Source organism: Heterocephalus glaber, unplaced genomic scaffold (genome assembly GCF_053883595.1).
Source record: "Heterocephalus glaber isolate CG9 unplaced genomic scaffold, H.glaber_assembly_v1.0 deba00001472, whole genome shotgun sequence".
NCBI classification, from domain to species: domain Eukaryota; kingdom Metazoa; phylum Chordata; class Mammalia; order Rodentia; family Bathyergidae; genus Heterocephalus; species Heterocephalus glaber.
The window spans coordinates 91,463,235-91,481,160 of NW_028258315.1; the positions used below are offsets into that span (position 1 = coordinate 91,463,235).

The 17,926-nt window shown below is 57.7% G+C and overlaps 1 protein-coding gene across 6 annotated transcripts in view; it reads right to left on the reverse strand.

Moving 5' to 3' along the window:
* Prkcd (protein kinase C delta) overlaps positions 1–17,558 on the reverse strand; it is a 32,273-nt gene extending 14,715 nt beyond the window's left edge. For 2 of the 6 annotated variants that reach the window (XM_013065426.3, XM_021244023.2), the window contains exons 1-2: positions 12,317–12,450; positions 8,951–9,064 (exon numbers count right to left, since the gene is read on the reverse strand). The gene's annotated coding sequence lies outside the window, so the exon portion shown is untranslated. Of the gene's footprint in view, positions 1–2,452; positions 2,529–8,950; positions 9,065–12,316; positions 12,451–17,423 lie in introns of those variants that run through there. The other 4 variants (XM_087181530.1, XM_087181532.1, XM_087181531.1 and 1 more) reach the window with 4 other exon arrangements.
* Positions 17,559–17,926: the final 368 nt, after the last annotated feature.

Genomic DNA, 17,926 nt, shown 5'->3' on the forward strand with positions numbered 1-17,926 from the left:
CTTTGAAGCAGAGAGCACTGGATTCAGGGTCCAGTGGTTTAGATTTGACTCTTAGCTTCTCCATTTTTAGGGCCTGTCCTTTTCTGAAGTGGACAGTGTGCCAGATCAGCTAATTGGCTTAGCTCACTTTGTCCCTATGTAGCCCCCAGGGGATGGATATTTTAGGGATGGAGAAATAGAGGCTGAGAGAGGTTAAGGGGCTTGCCGAGGTCACACAGCCACTGAGTTTGAATTCAGGCCTGGCTCATGTTGCAATTCATACTCTTTCCACTCTATGTTGGGAAGAGAAGATGAAGGGACAGAAAGGGTAGAGATGGAGACAAATATGCCAAGAATAGCAGATACAAACAACACACAAAGCCAGAAAATACTGTAGTAAGGGTAGAAGAGCTACACTTGATCAATGTATTTACTCATCCCAACTCCTACTCCCGGCTGAGGCCCAGGCTTAATCCTAAGGACCCCCATCCCCTGAACTGATATCTTCTCCTCTGACCTGGACTAACCTCTAGTTGCCAAAACCCGGGGAACTGGCCCAGCTCCCTACCCTGCCCTAGACCAGCACCCTGGAGGTAAAGAAAGGCAGTAGTCAGACCAGACCAGAGCAGGCAGGTCACCTCCTCCAGGGCAAATAGAAACCTGATTCCAGCCAGTCCAGGAAGGTGAGTGAAGCCAGCCTCAAGGTGACCAGAGTGGCTGTACCGTCAGAGCTCCAGCTGGGTGACCCCCAACGGACAAGTGTATAGCTGCATATCCACAAGCGAGCAGACGTATCCTTGCAAAGTAGGCCGGGATACCGGCAGGAGCTGAAATGCATTTCCTAATTTTTCTACAAGTCACTTGCTTGAAACAGTTTTGTCAAAGGTCAAAGATAAAACCCACCAAGCTAAAATGTCTCCAAAAGATAGGCCTTCGGAGGCTGACCTGCCCGTCTCATTGTACAGAGGGGAACATGAGGCCAATGTCTAGCGCAGGGGGTCCTCTGGCTCGCTCCCCTGGTGTTCAGTTCTGCCTCACAGGCCCCAGGTGATGTGCACTGGATAGAGAAGTACACGGAGCTGGAGATGGCCAGGCTGTCCAGGGACTATGTGAACAGGCTCAAGGAGAGATCAGATACAGCCCCTGGCAGCAGACACGGGAGCGGGGCGGGCAAGAGAGCAGGGGAGCCCTCTCCCCTGCACCCCTCTCCCCTCCCCTCCACACCTGACCAACCTTGGACTGGCCCCTGCCCCTTGTCCATGGAAGGTGCCTCTGCTGCCAAGCAAAACTGGGTGGCAGGTGGCAGCAAAGTGGGCCCTCCTGGGGATGCAGTCCTAGGCCTTGAGGGAAGCGGGGAAGGGCTGACGTGTCTGGTCAGGGTGCAGGACACAGTGGGGATCAGTGTGATCAGCAGGTGACAGCAGAGCTGGCCCTGATGGCAGGCAAAGGGCCGCCAGGCCGGGAGGCAGGGAGGGTAGCTTGCCAGCATGGGCGGCCTCCCAGATGGCCTTCCCAGACGGCACTAGGTCAAGGAGGCCACAGGGGCTTCACAGCCCCGGAAATGGGCTCAGCAAGAGGAGCGGGAGGCGGGGAAGGAAAGGCTGGCAAACCTACTCTAAGACCCCTCCACCATGGCCCATCCTCGCCCCAAGTGCCTAGGCCACAGCCGAGTCCCAGAGCAGGGATGCCGCCACTGCATTCCTGGCCAGCACTGGCACCTCATGCCTGACCAGGGCTCCTCCTCGACCTCTCTCTCACCTCTTGCGGACCAACCACTGCCTTCGGACTCTCATCCTCAGACTCCCCGGAGTTCTGCTGTTCCTCACTCCTGTCCTTCAGGGGGTGTCACGCCCCAGCCATTCTTCTCACAGTGGGCGTCTCCTGGACTCCCACTGCCCTGACACAAAGCCCAGACCTCAGCCTGGCACTCAAGGCACCCCACACCCTGCCTTGGCCTGCGCTCCATCTCAAATCCTGCTCTGGCCACTCCATACCTTTCTAACCTTAAGCTCCCAGGGACTCAGAGACAACAGGTGTCTTGATCTGCCCCTGCGGCTGAGAGGGCAAGGTAACGGAGAGGTGACAGGGAGCACTGGATGCTGCTTCTGGGCACAGGCTCCATAATCAAGCTTTGGGACGGGCGGGGGGAGCGCCTAGGTACTCACACAGCTGGCTTCTCAGCCAAAACGTCCTCCTCCTGAGCCCTCACATCCTTCCAGGCAGTGTGAAAGGCCAAGCCTGGGGATCCTTCCCCATTCCCCAGGAAGCCAGCTGCCTCCCTGCTGACATCTGGGGTCATTTGAATGTGAGGACCAGGCTTTGCTGTCTAGGGCTGTCTCCGCCGCTAGCTCAGTCTTCTCAGCCCTGGCTACGCAGTTGACTCTCCGGGACATTTCAGAAATCCTACTGCCAGGTCCAGCCCAGGCCCTGGAATCCAGTGGGAATCAGTGGGGCCCAGGTGGCATGACTGTACCTTTGGTGACTGCAAGGGGGGTGGTTCCATCCTAACCATCCAGTGGAAGTCAGGGAACAAATGTGGTGACACGATTCTGCGAACAGCAAGGTGGGGGCGAGAGGTCCCAGGTAACCCCCAGCTCCCCTCAGGCTCAGCTCGAGGGCACCAAAAGGACAAGACACGCAGGCCAGCCGGCGGGGTGATGAAACTCACAGTCACAGAGCAGGATAAAACCACACCTTCCTTCATCAAACAGTGACAACAGGGAGTGAGAGGGCTAGGGCCGGCCAGGGCGGAGGGGCCTCCAATCTCAGGGTCACAGCCCAGGCTGCCGGAGGGACTGGAAGGGTCCTAATGGCAGGACTAGGGACCAGCACAGGTTGGGGCAGGGCTTCACTTAGGGGACTTGGGGCACAGGTCTGGGGCCCCCCAGCTGCCACTCCCCTGGCTCAGCCACAGGGAGGGCTCCAGGTAATCTTGAGAGGGGAACAAAGGCCCCTGCATGGCAGGACCCAGAGAGGCAGCTCCTTTGAGGACAAGGGGTCCTCCGTGAGGAGCCAAGTGGGGTGAGGGAGTGGATCTGGGCCTTTCCAAGAATAACCACACACGTGTGCACACACGGGCACAGCCACCAACCCAAACAGTTTCCCGCGGAAGCTTCCCTCGCAGCTGGACATTCACACCTATCGGCAGCCACAGGGACACGTGTGTGCAAATGATACTCAGGGGCACACACACATAAATGCACCCCGCTTAGCAGCTCTCACGTGCAACACACAGACCACACCCAGCCACGCTGTAGCTACATGCACATGGGACGCCATGCTATAACATACACACAGGCACTGGCACCCTCCAGGCAGACATGGAGATGAAGACACATGCCTGGAAGGGCCTTGTATGCCTAAGTAGGATCTGGCAGTCCCCCTGGGGCACGAGGCTAGGGAGACAGAGAGGGGACGGGAGGGGCAAATCCAAAGTGGTCAAGGAAGGGGTGAGCAGGACAGGCACCTCACAGGGTGCCCACTTTCCTGAGGGCCCTGAGGGGGCTGAGGTTGGGGCCACAAGTGACAGTCACCAGCCTGGGGCATGAGAGGAGGGAAGGCTCAAATTTCTGCCTGTGGGGACAGCCCACACATGACCTCCACAGGTCTAGGCTCACTGGGTAGAAAAAAAGAGCGGTTGAGCAATTTAATCAAAGCCACAGAGCCAAGAGGGTAGACCCAAGGAGGGGTGGAAAGCCTCTAGTTCCAGTCCTGGAACTGCCCATTGGGCTGCAGTGGGGCTAGGGGCTGTTTGCTAGTGGGAACAGCCCTCCTACCAGCCCACAAAAGTAGTCCCAAGTTCACTCCTTGGCCCCTTCCTCTCCCACAGAGCATCCCCAGAATTCTCCTGATTGTCTACAATAAGAAACAACTGCTTGCATTTGGGAGAAGGCAAGGTTGCCCCATAGGCCTTTTATTATCTGTCCATTCCTCTGAGGTAGGCAAGGCCCAGAGGGTACCTTCCCACTTCAGGGATCTTGAGAGAGCAGACAGAGGCAGGACCATTCCACAAAGTGCGCCATCCGCCCACACGCAGTGAGCAGAGGAGCTGGTGTGCTTGTGCCTGAGTGGGATGGACAGGTCTTGTTCAGAGCTGCAGAGCATGGCCGAGCCTCCCTGGTGTCATCTGTAATGCAGCACTGGATCGGGGGCAGGGCGGTACTAGGGGTTGAACCCAGGGCCTTCACACTCGCTCTTTTTTTATTTTTTATTTTTGAGACAGGGCCTTGCTAAATTGCAAACCTCCTGCCTCAGTTTCCCAGACTGCTGGGATCACAGGCATGTGGCATCATCCCGGGGTGTGGCATTGATCTGGCACATGACAGACAGTACGCTGCGCACAGGGCCTGGCACAAAGGCACTGGCCACACCTAGAAGCCACTACTACCATCCTTATCACCACTGTCATCCGCGCACACACGTTGCCCTCTCCCGTTGCCCAACTATCCTTCTCTAGCTGCCCTTGGTAACCTGAGGGGCCCCCAAACTGCCTTGAGTTAACAGGAAGAAAGGCTCTCTACAGTTTCTAGCCTGCTGCACTGGGAAGCATGCAGGCCGGGCCAACACAGCCTGCGTCCACCAGCAGAGCCAAGATCGCCAGCCGCCCCTCTCAGGACCTCGGCCTCTCTGTCTTGACAATGGAGGCCCCTAAACTTTCTTCAGTCCTAATACCGGAGGCCCCCAAGACAATGCCTGCCCTCTTCCCATCCCTCGGGCCCACAGCCCACACCACACAGACATCTGATCCTGGCTGCTCTACTGCACCTGTTTACCCAACACAGCCATAGACATGATCCAAAGCTTCCGTGTCTGTTGTGAAAACAGCAGCTCAGCCACCACAAGCCTGCCCTCCTGGTGCCTGGGCAGGGACCTCTGAGGGACAGTCACCCAGCCCATGCCCAGGCCTCTCCAGCTTCCCCACTGAGGCCTGCTGAGACCTCCCCTCCCAACCCACTTTCAGCCAGATGCTCCTGCACTGCTGACATGAGGCCCCACCTGCCCCCTCAGCCTCACCATGTGAGTCTAGAAGCTCTCAGATCTGCCCACAGCAGCCTCCGAGTGCTCCTCATCTGCTAGGAGCGCCCTCGCCCACGCTCACGCGGTTGGCAGGCCAGACACCTGGGGCCGGTGTTCCTCCTGCCTGCCCTCCCCGGACAGCCTGCTACGGTGTCTGCCTCTGCAGCGATGGGGACCTTTCTTCCCCCCATCTCCCGCCACTGGTGCCATCCCCAGGCTTGGCACCTGCCTGCCCAGACAGAGGTCTCCCTCTTCTTCTCTGGCCCCCATGCTCCCACTGCAGCAGCCTCAAGAGGGGACTTCTCAACCCTGCTCAAGCCCCCATTGCTCCCCGTTGCCCCTTCTATCAGCCCAGCCTCCTCCACCTGACTGTCCCTCCCAACCTCCCACCCTTACCCTCAGGAGCTGCCCTGCCCCCAAGCTGGTGCCTCCGCCACAATGACTCCTCTCATCTCCCTCAACACCCAAGTCCCTCCCACTGAAGACCCTCCATGCTTACTGTTCTGTCTTCCTGCCCACCCACATCCCCACCAGTGGTGCCTTTTTACATTCAGGTCCTACACGGACACTCCCTGACCTACCTATTTCATGGATGTGGCAAGGGAGGCTCAGGGCCATCAATCCCTGGCTCAAAGGTACCTGGCCAGTAAATATTAAACCAGGGTCTGTCTGATGCCAGCAGAGGTGCCTGCCTGCTCCCAAGCCTTCAGGCTGTCCTCACGTACAGTTGCAGCCCAGGCCCTGGCCCCTGCTGGTCTCCAGCCCTCTAGCTTCCTGGGCTCTGCTTGATACACCATCATCAATACCATTCTTCAGCACCACATCCCAGCCTCTTGATTCCAAACAGTGAAGACCAAAGCTCAGCCCAGTCCTTACTGGTGACATGCGTGTCCCTGGGACAGGCGGGCCCCTGCCACCGGCTGCCATGTGACATAGACACAGGCGTGCACGTGTTTGCAGAGGGATTTCTAGCTCCTCCACTGCTCTAGCCTCCAGCAGTCCCGGATGTCTGCCCTCTTCCTCAGCCCAAAGGCTAACCCCAGAGGTCCACAAGGCACACAGCTCACCGCCCACCCCTCATTCCCAGCCCATTCTCCAAGCCTGAAGTCCTGCAGCAGGCCAGAGCCAGGAGACAGGAGGATCCCTGAGGGTGCAGCAGGCAGCTGCAGACTGCCTCTCCCCTGTATCCATTTGTCAGGAGTTCTATTTTCTTCCCTTTGAAAGGGGGTGGGGGAGAGGAAGAGGGGGCGCGGTGGCTGAGGGGCCACTTGGAGCTCCTTTCTCAGAGGAGCTACTGGACCCCCTGGCATTGCTGCTGGAGGCAGAACTGAGAGGGAAGGAGAGAGCCAGAGGATCCTGACTTCTCAGCCAGGCTGCACAGCTACTCTGGTCCTGTGACACTGGGGCAGTCCCCAGCCCATCAGATAATAATGGCACATTACGAGTATCACTTGCTGGGTTTTGAATAGTTACTATGAACCAAGCACTATGTGCCTCACATGACTATGGTCTCTACTCATTAAACACTGACAATGAGCCAGCCAAGCATGGTGCTAGCTACTCTGCTTACATTATCTGTTGTTTCCTGAATAACTCCATAAAGGTGGATATTATCATTACCTCATTTATCAGAGGAAACTGGGCACTGAGCATCAAAGCCCCTTGCCTAGTCATTCACACAGCTGCCTGATGCTGACTAATCCCCGAGGTGCGGCTCCACCATCCTCAGCCCTCAAGGGGCTGTGCCTACACAGCTCCTGCTGCTGAACCATAGCTTACAGGCTCAGAGCAAGAGAGGGGCAGGGGTTGTGGGGGCTGCAGAGGACTTCATGCCTTGGCTCTCCATCCTTCTGGAGCCCCTGACTTAGCCTAATCCCTCAGCCAGACTCTGCTCCCCTCAGCAGCAGGACAGGGTTGGGGCAAGCCACAGCTGGACGGGTGGTCAGTCCCACTGTGAAACCACTTCCTGGCCAGTCCAGAGGAAGTGAGCCTCGGACATATGGGCCTGTCCCCTGGGCTCTGGCCTTGAAAAGTGACCCCCTTGAAAAGTGGACCCCAGGAGAATACCCTGCCTGCCTCCAAACCCCAGAGCCCAGCAACCCCACTCTCTCCAGGGATCGACACTTGGGGCACAGAAGAGCTGTATGACCCCCACTAGCCTCTGAGCACCCTGGCCCCATGACCAAACAGTCTACTTCCTCTGTGGCAGCAGCCACAAACAGCACCGAACAGCTGACATAGCACCTCCTCCACACCCATGCTCCCCTTCTCCAGCGCCAAGCCATGGTCAGCCTATGTGCCTAGGCCAGATGGGCAGATAGCTACTGGACACGTGGGCAGAGTCCACCTCTCAGTGTGGCCCAACCCCCTGGTCCCAGCAGCACCCTGAACATCACCATCACATGCCAGACCCCACCCCCACCCCACCCCTAGCTACCATGCTGGGGTGTGACCCTGAGCAGGACTCCCTTCCTAACACGGCATGGGCACAGCGTGGTGTGTGGGGGCAGGCATCTGAATGTGCCTGTGGGTGAGGGCCCACGTGTGGCTCATGGGCAGGCACCGTGTGTCTATGGCGTGAGTGCCCAGTGCAGCCTGGCTCTCTGAACCCCTGTGTGAGCGTATCCAAGCCAGCCAGGCAGTGGTGCTTGAGAGTTTAAAGTGGGAGGGCTCTAAGCTAAGTGAACTCAAGGAACAAGGCTGGCAGGTGGGAGGGACTGGCTCCCCCAACCCCAGGCAACAGAGGCCCCCAAGCCAAGGGCACTTCGCCTCCTCCCACCAGGTCCAGGGGTAGAATGGATAAACAGAAGACCCTGTCCTGGTTCTGCACTCCACAGAGTGAGGACCCTGCCCTCCTCCCTCCCCAACACCCAGCCTCAAGGAGCCCAATCTTCTCAGGCCTACTTAGTCACTCCCAAGACAGAGGACAGAAAGCCAGCAGGGCTGGAATGAGGGAGGTGACCAGGGATGACTTCTAGAAGAAGGGTCACCCCCACCACCCCTGCCCTGGCCCTTTCCCAGGTTCCAGTGGCCTCAGCTCCCACATACACCCAGAGCCTGGCTCGCTGGGGCTCTAAACCCTCAACTCACCGGGCTGTTGTTCGACCCCTCTCTTTCATCCTTCTGGGCCTTCCCTCTCCTGCTCCCTCCCTTTCTCCTCCCCCGCCCCGTCCCTATCCGCCTCTTCTCTCTCTCCCTCTCCCTGCCCCTGTGACTGAAGATGGAACCCCAGGCCTTGCTCAAGCTAAGCACATGCTCACCACTGAGCCACACCTCCAGCCCACAGGGCTGTTTTCACTGCAATGGGGTCTGAAGGAGAAGCTGGCCCCAAAGGGAGGGACTGCTGGCTTCATGAGAGGTCTTAAGAGACTGCAGCCTTCCCTAGCATTCCTTGGAGACACTGCTCAACTCTCTTCTAAATCTGGAGACTGGAGAAAGGGATTTGGGACCCCTCCTTGGACCCAAAGGGGCTGGGGAAATGGAGAAGAACTGGGGTATGCAAGAGGCCTCAGAGGTGCTGGGAGATCCTGTTCTATTCCTAGCCAAGTGTCCAACCCGGTGTGGGGCCCTGGTGAACCTCAGTTTCCTTATATAACGATGAGAGCATTTTAAGGCAGATAAAAGGGGGCATGGAATGGCTGACACTTCTAACCCCAACCCTTGGCTCACAAGCCACTTTCCCTCCAACTGGCCTAAATGGTGTCACCACTCCTTCCACCAAACTGCTGGTAGGCCCCCGTCTTCTGAGCCTCAAGGCCAAAGCCTCCTCCAGACTACATCCACAATGGCAGGGCTAAGGGCTGCCTCCTCAGAGGCCCCAGTGGTAGTGGAAAGTGCCAGATCGAGGACTGTGCATGCTGCCCCTACCCTCAAAGTCCCACAGGGGAAGGGAAGGAGTCCAAAGAGGAAGGCTACCCAGCACCCTATCCATCTGCCCAAGAGATCCCAGTCCTACCTGGGGCTCCCAGCTCCCACTTGTCCTTGGTCCTAGCTCCTGCTGCTCCTGCCACTCACCAACTACAGGGAGAAGTAGGTCTGCCGCCCCCACCTGGGCTGATTCCCAGCAGACCTGCAGGAACAGGAGAAAACAGCTGAGCTGGGAGGCACAGCCAACCAAACAGGCTCTCCCTGCAGCCAACCTCAGCATGGCACAGACAGGCCTAGTCAGCCTCGCCTGGCCCTTAGACTTCGGGCTACTGTAGCCTTGGCTTTCTCTTCTGTGAAATGGGGTGTTAGGCCCAAATTTTCTATGTGTCCACTCCATGTTAGGGTGTGGAATACTGTGTCTCTGCCCTTGGAACACTTCCAGCCTGAGAAGTAGCCAGCAGACACAGCAAAAAGTTGGACCTAACCCTCCTGGCTGCTGTGGCTCGGAGGTTGACCTACAGGTTTTGGAGTCCTAGGGTGCAATCAGGTACCAGCACTTCATGGCCTGGGGCAATTCCTCTGAGCCAATTTTTTAAAGTGAAGGGGGATACAAGCACCCCTCTCCCCAGGTGATTCTGAGGCTCCAAGATGTGCTGTGCCGGCTCCCCACTGCACTCACCTTGGACGTAATGAACTGTGATGCTTTCTTATTCTTTGTTTTCTACTTTACAGTTCATGTGATTCTCATACTAGTGTTTTACCCACTATTCAGCTAAAATCAAAACTGAGGCCTAGAAGGGAGGAAACGCAGAGGGAGCAAGGTACCCCTGGTCTCTTGGACCAAAGGACTGGGCTTTTCCTTTGTAGGCCAGGCTAGGCCAGGCCAGGCCTCTACAAAAGATTCCCTTCTCAGGTGTGATCCCCACCCTCAGCTAGAGACCCCATCTCCACTCTGGGGGTGGGGGAAAGGCATCCTCAGACTTTATCTTTCTGACAGTATTTTAAATTATTTCTAATTTTAATTTAAACTTCAATTAGCCGCCAGTTAACTGGTGTTAGGGCCCTGCAGTCACATCTCTGAATTACTCCTTATCACCCTCTCCCACATCACTGCTACAGACTGGGCTGTCATTTGGGCTGAACAGGGCTGGATCCTGGGGGCTCTGTGAACACCTCCCTCTCACAAGCAGCCTTGTCAAGGGGGTGGTGAGGGGCAACAGATCCCATTGCAGGCAGGAAATGGGATTGGGGACATCTGAGCTTTCATTAGTTTCAGTTCCCAGGAGAATGGGGACTGTAGGGGGTGGGAGTTGTCACCAAATAAGGCTTAGCATGTTCTTCTGTCTCAGTATGGGCCAAGGCTGTGCTGAAGGACCTCTAGTCCTCACAACTTTATTCACTCTGCAAACAAGGATAATAGACCCTGAGAGGCCTGGCTTGGGCCTCTTGCTGTTGATAGGCATGATGACTATCTGAAGTTTTGGTCACAACACTAAAAAGCCTAAGCTGGGCATGGTGGTGCACACCTGTGATCCCAGCATGCGAGAGGCTGAGGTAGGATGGCCGGGAGTTTGAGGCCAGCCTGGGCACACAGTGAGTTCAAGGACAGCCTAAACTACCTAGGAGACCCTGCCTCAAAAAATCAAAAATTAAAAAAAATTCTTTTTTAAATAACCCTAAAAAAAGCCCAAGACTTGACTCCCGCTTTCCTCATCTCCCGGGAGCCTCCACTGGCCTTGCATAGGCATAGTGCATACTCACAACCTCACAACTCCCACATGCTCACACACACTCGGGCTCTCACCATCCTTCCTGACACTGTCACCACCACCACACACCTTGTTACACCCCCCTCACCACTAACACCCACACCCAGCCACTCTGGGTTCCCCACAATCAGTCACTCCCCACATACACACTCGCAGTTTTATACAGTCACACTGTGAGTCTCCTACCAATCATACACTCCTACCACAGCCCCACACTATGTGTCACCTCCAGCACAGTCCTCCTGCCACACATCAGAGCCCTCACTGCATTCTACATATCACACACACACACACACACACACACACACACACACACACACACACGCCACAAAGCTGCCCTCTGCCGGCCTGTCCACATCTCAGCCCAGTCCACAGCAGGAATGAGGAAACTCAAGGGACCAGTCCCTTCCTTCTGGACCAGGTCAGCCTGGTCACAGCAGCTCAGAGGCAAAGGAAAAGCAAGAACCAAATTTGAGAACGAACTCTCTCTCTCTCTCTCTCTCTCTCTCTCTCTCTCTCTCACACACACACACACACACACACACACACACACACACACACACACACACACACACACACAAGCTCGAGCAGAGTTATACAAACACACCCATCAGCCTGGTGGGCTGGCAGCCCAACAACAGAGGTTCCCACAATTAAAAGATCTAATGTATGCGTGTCCAGTCGGTCACCATGATAAACCCAGAGTGCAACACAGGCCCCTCCAGACAAAGAGGGTGTCTGGAAACAACACAACACACAGTCCCCACAGCTGCAAAGTACACACACAGAACCTCAGGACACAGAAGACACCGGCAAGCCACAGACGTGAAAGAGGACACACGCTGGGGCAAGTGCCACAGTGAAAGACACACAACATATCCAAGCGCCAGGAGACAGGGTCTGTGTGCACTGCGGAGGGGCGGGAGAAGCAGACCTCCTCACTCACACTGAACCCTCCTCACCAGGTTCCACTGGGGTTCTCAGTGGAGTGCTCCCCCCTACGCAGCGGGAGCTGGGAAGTGGAGAGGTGTGAGGGTGTTCACCTCGTCTCCCTCCACCCCCGGCCAGCAGGGCGCCCCATCTCCGCCCCCTCTCCTCACCTGGGCCCCCAGGAGGGTGGCGTCTGGGGGGGGCGTCGGGGAGGGGGCTCGGAGGGGCGGGGCGGGAAGGGGGACGGTGGAGATTGGAGCCACGCCCAGCCCGGGACGGAGAGGGAGCAAGGCCTCGAGACCGAAAGAAGACAGAGCGAGGAGGAGGCAGGAGGAGGCGCGGCGCGGATCGGCCCCGCTGGGACTCAGGGACGCGGGGCTCGGCGGGCGGCGGGCGGCGGGCGGCCTGTCCTGGGCCGGGTGGTAGAAAGGAGAGAGGCGGCGGGGAGAGCGGTGGAGGTGGAGCGATGGGACCAGCGGAGGGCCGGGGCAGACAGAGCGGGTCCCGGGGCAGGCCGATGAGCCGACGAGGCCCCAGAAGGAGGGACTGGAGCAGCGGGCCAGCGGCGGGCGGCTGGACGGCCTCGGGCCCACCGCCGAACGGGGGACCGACGCGTCCACCGGTCTCCGCGCGCCGTGGGACTTTTGCTGGCCGCAGCTCAGTTTCTTAGTTTCGGAAACGGGAACAGAGACGGGAGGGGGAGGGGAGGGCGCTGCGCCTCGAGGCAGCCCGGATCCCGCGCCCGGCTCACTCACCTCCCGCCGGGGCCGGCGCCTGGCGTCGCGGCGGTCGGGCTCTGGCTCCTGTGAGGCTCCCCTCGCGCGCGAGCGGGGCCCGGGGCGGGCCTGCCCAGGACGGGCCCAGGGGCCCGGAGGTTCGGCCGGGTCTCGGCGCAGTGGCAGATCCCCGGGGTCCTCAGGGGATCCGGGCTGCCGCTGCCTCCCGCTCCCGCGCCGCCGCACACGGAAGTGCAAGGGGGCGGGGCGGCGCGGCGCGACCTCACCCAGGTGCCGGCCGGGCCCCTCCCCGCCAGGCCCCGCCCCCGCCAGGCCCCGCCCCGCCGCTAGAGCTGGGGGTCCCTCGAGTCCCGGACGCTCTCTGCGCGGGTCACTGGGTCGCTTCACCTCTCTGTCCTCGCCGGCACTCTTCACAGCCCCTCAGTGGAGCGCGAACCAGCCTTAGAGGGGACGCTGTTTTACCGACGAGAACGCTGCCCCCTCACGCTGGCGCCCTCGAGGCGCCGGCGGGGGTTCCCCGGCTCCCCACGCCCACGCCCGGGACTCCCCACTGGCCAGCTGGCCCGCCTAGCCCGGCCTCACTCCCTCGCTTCCTGTTGGCTGGAGCGCGGACCGGGCCAGGCTCGCTGCCGGCCGCCGGTCTTGCCGGTCCCTTCCCTGCCCAGAGACAGACCTGGCGAGACTCCAGGGCTGGAGGCTCTCATCGGGCCGCTGCACTGCTCCTCCAGCAGTCTGGGAGCTGCCTGTACCCCATCTCCCACTCTTCCCCGCCTTCCGGAGCCCCCACCGCCCAGGCAAGGGCCGAAACTTCTTTTCCAGATGAGAAACTTGGTGTTTAGCCATACCTCGTTCATTCATTCGTTACCAAGTATCCCCTGGGTCCAAATCCTGAGCGCCAACTGGGGTCCAAGGAGTGTATTCCCCTGCCCCCAAAGCTCAGAAACCCAGGCCCACATCTCATACTTAGCCAAAGAAATTGCACTTCCCAGGAGACAAGAAAAAGGGTTCTAGGTCACTGGCGGGGGTGAGGGGTGGGGTTTCTCCCAGCTCAGGCCTGAGATGGAAATGGGACAGACCCTGAGTTGGCCTGAGCTGAGCCAGAGGCCTGTGACAGAGGCAGGCCTTGGCCAGGACTTTGGTCTTCTCAACCCTAGGCTGGGAAAGCTGTTAAAACCTGGCAGGTGACAGGCTCAAGGGGGCTCCTGTGGGGATGGATGGACAGAGCGAGGGGCAGGAGGGAAGAGGAGAGACTAAGAGAACAAGATGGGGACCTGAGAGGCTGCCACATGGCCAGGGTGGGGGAAGCTGGCCAGACCAGGTGGGCTGTGGAGACTCCAGAGATGGAGAGCCCTGGCAGGAATATGGATCCTCAAATCCTGTTTTAAGTGTATGTTGGGATCTGGGCTAGAAAGAGAAAACCACATTTACTCTTCCCACTGCAGAGAAAGGGAGGGCTCTGCTATCCCACAGCCTAGAAGGAAGGAGCTCTCAGTCTGAAAACAGTGTCTAGGTTCTCAGCCCTGATGACTGTCCACCACCCCACTGGCATGGGCTTTTGCCACTAAGCTGTACTCCTCTGGCTACACTGGACTCCCACTTGGAAACACACCTTTTTCCTCACAGCCAGGAATTTGACCATGCTTATTTCCTGGGCTATTTCCTACCCACCACCATATCTCTATGTTTTGTTTGTGTCCATTCAAATGCCACTCCTCCCAGATGCCCAGTGGTAATCTATGGCATTTCTCTGACCTCAGGGACCAGATTCATTCACTTCCCTGGGTTTGGGCTGGAGGGGAGGGTGTACAAGATGAGCTTCAGGTGACCTCTACCCATTAGGGATCTGGCTCCTCCTCTAGGTCTACAGTGGCCAACCCAGCCTTTCCTTCAACAATAGGCCCAGCCTGTGCCAGGGACCACAGAGGAAGGGCTGGCCATTTGAGAGCTACAGGTCCAGCCAGAAGACCTTTTTTCCCACATGCTGCCTTCTACCTTGGAAAAAGAGAATGAAGATTTCCCCTTTTTTTTTTTTTTTTTTTTTTTTGGTACCGAGAATCAAACTCGGGACCTTGCACTTGCAAGACAGGTGTCAGAACCACTGAGCTAAATCCCCGGCCCGAGAATGAAGATTAATGGCTATCACTGCCAGGGGCTTCCCAGTGCCAGACCCTGTCCTAGGTGCTGGATATATGCCGTCTGCATAGCCCTCAAGCCCCCAAGAGGTGAGGGATACAATTCGTGCTGGGTTTTGGTGACAAGCAAGCTAAGACTAAGAGAAAAGTGAAGGCACTTGCCTAAGAATACACAGCTAGTAAATGACAGAGGGAGGACTCAAATCAAGGTCTGCCTGGCCCCTGAACCATACATCGGGGGTTCGCAACTGGCCTTTTGACCAGATAATTCTTTGTTGTGGGGGCTGCTGTGTGTACTGTAGGATGTTTAGCAGCATCCCTGGCCTCTATCTACTATAAGTCAGTAGCAATCCCCTTGCCCTTGCAATTTACGACAGACAAAAATATCTTTAAACATTGCCAAATGCCTCACAAGGAAGAAAATTACCCCTTAAAAAAACCACTGCTTTTGAGTGGATTAGTATTGTAGGAACAAGAAGGATACCCAGCAGGAAGCATTTTCCTGGTCTTTGGCATTCATGGACTCAGGAGGTCAGGGCCTTCGAGCACACACTGGCCTCAGCCAGTCTTTCTCCTCGGGAGACTCCAAGGGACACATGAGGTACCCAGAGTGGGGCAGAGGGGCTAAGGCTGTCCTGGCCATACTCTGGGAAGGGCAGAAGAGGGATGTGGGTGGGTTTTCCTTCAGGTCTCCTGAGGGAACAAGCTTGTGTGGGATTCAGGGAGTCCAAGGCTAGCTTGGGTGGAGCTACCTCTGGGTACCACACTGGGTGGGCCAGCACAGGGTCCAGGTGAGCTGGCCTCTGTGCCCCCATAACCAGGAGCAAACTGTGCCTGTGTCACATGCTAATTGTATGGCCCTGAGCAAGTGACCACACCTCTTCCAGCCTGAGTTTCCACCTGTGAAAGCCAATGAATAAGGGTGAAGTGAGATGATACAGAGTCTCAGCCAGAGTGGACACCTGGTGGGGGCTTGTCTACACTGGCCAGGGTTCTGGGTATAGTTGTGCCAGGTCACAGGCTGTCAACTTTGAAAAAGCCCTTGGTGCCCTCTCATGACATGGGTGTAAATCCCCAAACAGGGCTGGACTCATAGCTTCCCAGAAGTGATAGTTTCTTTTCCTCATCGACGAGGTTTACAGTCAGGGAAACAGAGGGTAGAAATGGGCAGTACCCACCCAAAGCTGTTCCTCTCTGGGTTCTCTGGATTTGTCCAAAGGAGAATAAGTTCACCGTTGTCACCCTCACCCCAAACAAAAGCCACAAACATGCTAGGGGCCCCAGAATGCTCCATGGGAAATCCAGGCCTCAGCAGCAACCTGGAAAAGGCCCAGACCACCACCTGCCCGAGAGGCCCACCACACTGGAGGCAGGACACGGTCCCCTATTTGATCTCTGCCAACAGTTGGACTCTCTGCCTCTTGCTGTGTCTGTTTCTACCTGTCACCATTTTTTTAAGGGGCAAAGTTTTAATTGGCTCACAGCTGTCACCGTTCTTGTCTCCCCAGGGGTTTGGTTACCAGTATCAGCCCCATCACACCCAGAGCACCCGCCTGGCCAAGGGACCGGGCTCTTGTTTCTGGTGCAGGAGGCACAGGTCAGTAGGGCTGGTGGACCTGCCCCGCTGCTGGGGACAGCAGAGCCTGCAGATCCAATTGGGGGTGGCATGGAAGGAAGTGCACTTGGGGCAGGCCCATGCCACAGACCACCAATACTCACAGTGGTGTCAGCCAGGAGCACCAGGGGCAGGGCAAGCAAGGACGCGACTAGTAAGCAGTGGCCTTGCAAGTAGTGTCACATGGCAGAGAAGTGCCAGGCCAGGGGGCTGGAGGGGTCAGGGTACCACCTGGCTCTGGCCCACATGTGACTTTACTATGCCTGGGCCTCCTCTTCTGTGGAACAGAGCTGGAACTAAAAGCCACCCAGTGAGGCTGCTGAGAGGACAGACAGCACTAGAGGGGACAGTGTGTCGGTGCCATCTCACACACACGAAGTTGGCCAGCCTGAGCTATTCCTCTTCAGCTCTTTCCTCAACAAGTTTGTTTTAGGGTCAAATTAGAGAAATACCTATGGCGAGAGAAGGGAAGGTGCTTCCAGCGGGGTGAGCAGGGCACCTGCCTTTCAGGGGTCTCACAGGCGCGCAGCCCTGCACCGCCTCCAGCAGAGCCCCTGCCAGCCTGAGGCTCCTTTGGAGGCTCCTCTGTCCCCATTCCTAGGAGGGTCGGTGTTCCCCGGCCAGCGGCGTACACACTCTCCCCGCCTCCACACCCGCACATCTGCGGCCTCCTGGGTCAGGGAGGAATGTATAGCTCAGTGGCGTCGCGCCTGCCTGATAAGCGCAAGGTCCTGAGTTCCACCCCCAGTACCAAAAAAAAAAAACCACAAAAAACATCTGCGGCCTCCCAGCGGCTGTGGCGCAAACCCCGCAAGGACCCGCCCCAGACTCCGCCCCTCCCCGCCCCAGGGAGGTCCTTCCGGGCAGGGGGGGCCGGAGGGGGGGTGCCCTCCAAGCCACGTGACACGGGCCAAGCTGTAAAAGATGTGGGTCTATTCGCGGGTCCGACAGCAACCTGGCGGCTGGAGAGCCTCTGCTCCTTCGGCCAGGGAGTCCTTGTTCTCGCGCTTCAGCGCTTCCGCGCTTCCGGGTTTCTGGCTCTGGGTTCCTGGCTCCGCCCGGGAAAGTTGGGGAAACCTGAGCACGCCCATTTCATGGATGGCACTACGGAGGTCATGGCTCTGAGGATTGTCCAGGGCACCGCAGTCCACCCGCTAGCTAGGAAACAGAAGACTGTGTGGACCAGGAGCAGGATATAGGATGAGAGGTGGGCAAGAAACCTAGGAAAGACGCACATTGGCTGTTCTGATGAAAAATATAACTTCTGTTAAAGCAAATAAGGATAGTGGCAAGAAGGATTTACAGAAGAAACCAGAATCCCCCAGAACTGCTCAGATCGCTGCATCTCCCCAGACAGGCCCACCCTCCACATTCTCACCGCATGTTAGAGGTTGTTCCTGAGGGCACAGACAGAGCAGGCTTCCTGAAGGAGGCAGCTGTGCAGCCCACAGAGTGAGCAGACCAGCCTGGAGGTCGGGACCCCTTACTCCTTGCCTTTGGGACTGGGAGGGGGAGATCTGAGGTCCCTGACGCAGACTTCACCCAGTCTCTGCCAGCTTGGCAGGGCCGTGCACAGGGGCAGTGGGCAGTGCCAGAGAAGTGGTTGGGCCAGTTGGACCAGCAGAGCCTGAGTGAGGTACCCAAACAAGCCAGCAGCCTCACCCAAGTCCTCCAGAGGCATGAGAGGTCCTGGGTACAAGGACACTTCTGCTGAGCCATCCTCCCTGCTGCCAGCTGCCTGCCATCAAGGCGCGAGCCCTGCTCAGGCTGTGCTTTGCCCCCAGAATGCCCTTTCATCGGGCTGTCAGCATTTAACAAGCACCCAACAAACCAGCCTCCTGCAGGGATCCTCTGCTTCCATGAGCCCACCCAGCTCCCGGT